Raw genomic sequence first — 4,624 nt, 5'->3', positions numbered from 1 at the left:
AATCGAGCTAATGAAAAGTGGTTTTTTATTTCACGATAACTTCGGGTTTTTTCGTTTTTGGCGAATTACTAGTCTAAGTCGATTGGAATCAAGCCAACGAAAAGTGGTTTATGATTTCAAGATAACTTAGGGTTTGTTCGTTTTTGACGAATAGCTAGTCTAATTCGATTGGAATCTAGCCAATGAAAAGTGGCTTTTGATTTCTTGATAACTTCGGGTTTATTCATTTTTGGCGAATTGCTAATCTAATTCGATTGGAATTGAGCCAATGAAAAGTGGCTCTTGATTTCATGATAACTTCGGGTTTCTTCACTTTTGGTGAATAGCTAGTTTGATTTGACTGGAATCGTGCGAATGAAAAGTGGCTTTTGATAATTTCATGATAACTTCGGGTTTTTTCATTTTTTGGCGAATTGCTAGTCTAATTCAATTGGAATCGAGCTATTGAAAAGAGGGTTTTGATTTCATGATAACTTCGGGCTTGTTCATTTTTGGCGAATTGCTTGTCTAATTTGATTAGAATCGAGCGAATGAAAAGTGTCTTCTGTTGATTTCGTGATAACTTCGAGTTTATTCTTACTGGCGAATTGCTAGTCTAATTCGATTGGAATCGAGCCAATGAAAAGTGGGTTTTGATTTCATGATAACTTCGGGTTTGTTCATTTTTCCCGAATTGCTAGTCTAATTCTATTGGAATCGAACCAACGAAAAGAGGGTTTTAATTTCATAATAACTACTGGTTTGTTCATTGTTAGCGAATTGCTAGTCTAATTCGATTTGAGCCAATGAAAAGTGGTTTTTGATTTCATGATAACTTTGGGTTTGTTCATTTTTGGCAAATTTCTAGTCTAATTAGATTGGAATCGAGCCAATGAACAGTGGTTTTTAATTTCATGATAACTTCGGGTTTGTTTATTTTTGGCGAATTGCTAGTCTAATTCGATTGGAATCGAAGGAATGAAAAGTGTCTTCTAATGATTTCTTGATAACTTTGGGTTTATTCTTATTGGCTAACTGCTAGTCGAATTCGATTGGAATCAAGCCATTGAAAAGTGTCTTTCAATATCATGATAACTTCTGGTTTGTTCATTTTTGGCGAATTACTAGTCTAATTCGATTCGAATTAAGCCAATGAAAAGTGGTTTTTGATTTCATGATAACTTCGGGTTCGCTCATTTTTAGCGAATTACTAGTCTAATTCAATTGGAATCGAGCCAATGAAAAGTGTTTTTGATTTCATGATAACTTCGGGTTTGTTCACTTCTGGCTAACTTCTAGTCTAATTCAATCGGAATCGAGCCAATGAAAATTGGCATTTGATTTCATGATAACTTCGAGTTTGTTCACTTTTGGCTAATTGCTATTCCAATTCGATTCGAATCGAGCCAATGAAAAGTTGTTTTTGATTTCTTGATAACTTCGGGTTCGTTCGATTTTAGCGAATTGATAGTCTAATTCGATAGGGATCGAGCCATTGAAAAGTGTCTTTTGATATCATGATAACTTCGGGTTTGTTCATTTTTGGCGAATTTCCAGTCTAATTCTATTCGAATCGAGCCAAAGAATTGCGAATCTAATGTGGCTTTTTATTTCCAATCTAACTTCGGGTTTGTTCTTTTTTTACGAATTGCGAATCCTATTCGATTCGAATCGAGCTAATGAAAAGTGGTTTTTTATTTCATGATAACTTCGGGTTCGCTCATTTTTAGCGAATTACTAGTCTAATTCGATTGAAATCGAGCCAATGGAAAGTGGTTACTGATTTCATGATAACTTCGGGTTTGTTCATTTTCGATAATTTCTAGTCTAATTCGATCGGAATCGAGCCAATGAAAACTGGCTTTTGATCTCTTGATAACTTCGGGTTTGTTCACTTTTGACGAATTGCTATTCTAATTCAAGTCGAATTGAGCCAGTGAAAAATGATTTTTGATTTCATGATAACTTCGGGTTCGTTTGATTTTAGTGAATTGCTAGTCTAATTCGATAGGAATCGAGCCGTTGAAAAGTGGCTTTTCATATCATGATAACTTCAGATTTGTTCATTTTTGGCGAATTGCTAGTCTGATTCGATTGGAATCGAGCCAATGAAAAGTGGTTTTTTTCTATGATAACTTTCGATTTGTTCACTTTTAGTGAATTACTAGTCTAATTTGATTGGAATTGAGCCAAAGAAAAGTGGCTTTTGATTTCATGATAACTTCGGGTTTGTTCATTTTTGGCGAAATGCTAGTCTAATTCGATTGGAATCGACCCAATTAAAGTTGCCTTTTGATTTAATTATAACTTCGAGTTTGTTCATTTCTAGCAAATTGCTAGTCTAATTCAATTGGAATCAAGGCAATGAAAAGTGATTTTGATTTCATAATAACTTGGGGTCGTTCTTTTTGGCGAATTGCTAGTCTAATTAGATTGGAATCGAGCCAATGAAAAGTGGTTTTTGATTTCATGATAACTTCGGGTTTGTTCGTTTTTAGCGAATAGCTAGTCAAATTCGATAGGAATCGAGCCAATGGAAAGTAGTTTTTGATTTCATGATAACTTCAGGTTTGTTCGTTCTTGGCTAATTTCTATTCCAATTCGATTGGAATCGAGCCAATGAAAAGGGGCTTTTGGTTTCATGATAACTTCGGGTTTGTTCATTTTTGGTGAATTGCTAGTCTAATTCGATTGGAATTGAGCCAATGAAAAGTGGCTCGTGATTTCATGATAACTTCAAGTTTGTTCATTTTTGGCGAATTGCTAGTCTAATTCGACTAGAATCGAGGGAATGAACAGTGGGTATTGATAATTTCATGATAACTTCGGGTTTGCTCATTTTTACGAATTTGGTAGTCTAATTCCATTGGAATCGAGCCAATGAACGGAGGGTTTTGATTTCATGATATCTTTGGGTTTGTCCATTTTCGATGAATTGCTAGTCTAATTCGGTTGGAATCGAGCTAATGAAATGTGGGTTTTGACTTCATGATAACTTCGGGTCTGTTCGTTTTTCGTAAATTGCTAGTCGAATTCAATTGGAATCGAGCCAATGAAAAGTTGTTTTTGAATTCATGATTACTTCGATTTTGTTCATTTTGACCAATTTCTAGTCTAATTCGATTGGAATCGAGCTAATGAAAAGTGGCTTTCATGATAACTTCGAGTTTGTTCATTTTTGGCGAATTGCTAGTCTAATTCGATTCGAATCGAGCGAATGAAAAGTGTATTCTAATGATTTCGTGATAACTACGGGTTTATTCATTTTTGGCGAATTGCTAGTCTAATTCGATCGGAATCGAGGCAATGAAAATGGTTTTTGATTTCATGATAACTTCGGGTTTGTTCATTTTTCACGAATTGGTAGTTTAATTCAATTGGAATCGAGCCAATGAAAAGAGGGTTTTGATTTCATGATAACTACGGGACTGTTCATTTTTGGCGAATTGCTAGTCTAATTCGATTGGAATCGAGCCAATGAAAGGAGAGTTTTGATTTCATGATAACTTCGGGTTTTTTCATTTTCGACGAATTGCTAGTCTAATTCGATTGGAATCGAGCCAAGGAAAAGTGGCTTTTGATTTCATGATAACTTTGGATTTGTTCATTTTTGGCGAATTGCTAGTCTAATTCAATTGGAATCGAGCCAATGAAAAGTTTCACTAGTCTAATTCAATTGGAATCGAGCCAATGAAAAGTGGCTTTTGATTTCATGATAACTTCAGGTTTCTTCATTTTTGGCGAATAGCTAGTCTAATTCAACAGGAATCGAGCGAATGAAAAGTGGCTTTTGATAATTTCATGATAACTTCGGGTTTGTTCGTTTTTGGCGAATTGGTAGTCTAATTCGATTGGAATCGAGCCAATGAAAAGAGGGTTTTAATTTCATGATAACTTCGGGTTTGTTCATTTTTGGTGAATTGCTAGTCTAATTCGATTGGAATCGAGCGAATGTAAAGTGTCTTCTAATGATTTCGTTATAACTTCGGGTTTATTCTTTTTGACGAATTGCTAGTCTAATTTGATTGGAATCAAGCCAATGAAAAGTGGTTTTTGATTTCATGATAACTTCGGGTTTGTTCATTTTTCCCAAATTGCTAGTCTAATTCTATTGGAATCGAGCCAATGAAAACAGGGTTTTAATTTTATGATAACTACGGGTTTGCTCATTTTTGCGAATCGCTAGTCTAATTCGATAGGAATCAAGACAATGAAAAGTGGTTTTTGATATCATGATAACTTCGGGTTTGTTCATTTTTGGCGAACTTCTAGTCTAATTAGATTGGAATCGAGCCAATGAAAAGTGGTTTTTGATTTTGTGATAACTCCGGAATTGTTCATTCTTGGCGAATTGGTTGTCTAATTTGACTAGAATCGAGCGAATGAAAAGTGTCTTCTAATGATTTCATGACAACTTTGGGTTTATTCTTATTGGCGAATTGCTAGTCTAATTTTATTGGAATCGAGCCAATGAAAAGTGGTTTTGGATTTCATGATAACTTCGGGTTTGTTCATTTTTCGCGAATTGCTAGTCTAATTCTATTGGAATTGAGCCAATGAAAAGAGGGTTTTAATTTCATGATAACTACGGGTTTGTTCGAATTTTTGCGAATTGCTAGTCTAATTTGATTGGAATCTAGCCAAT

This window comes from Olea europaea, unplaced genomic scaffold, assembly GCF_002742605.1.
Source record: "Olea europaea var. sylvestris unplaced genomic scaffold, O_europaea_v1 scaffold106, whole genome shotgun sequence".
NCBI classification, from domain to species: Eukaryota; Viridiplantae; Streptophyta; class Magnoliopsida; order Lamiales; family Oleaceae; genus Olea; species Olea europaea.
This window is presented reverse-complemented; position numbering follows the sequence as displayed.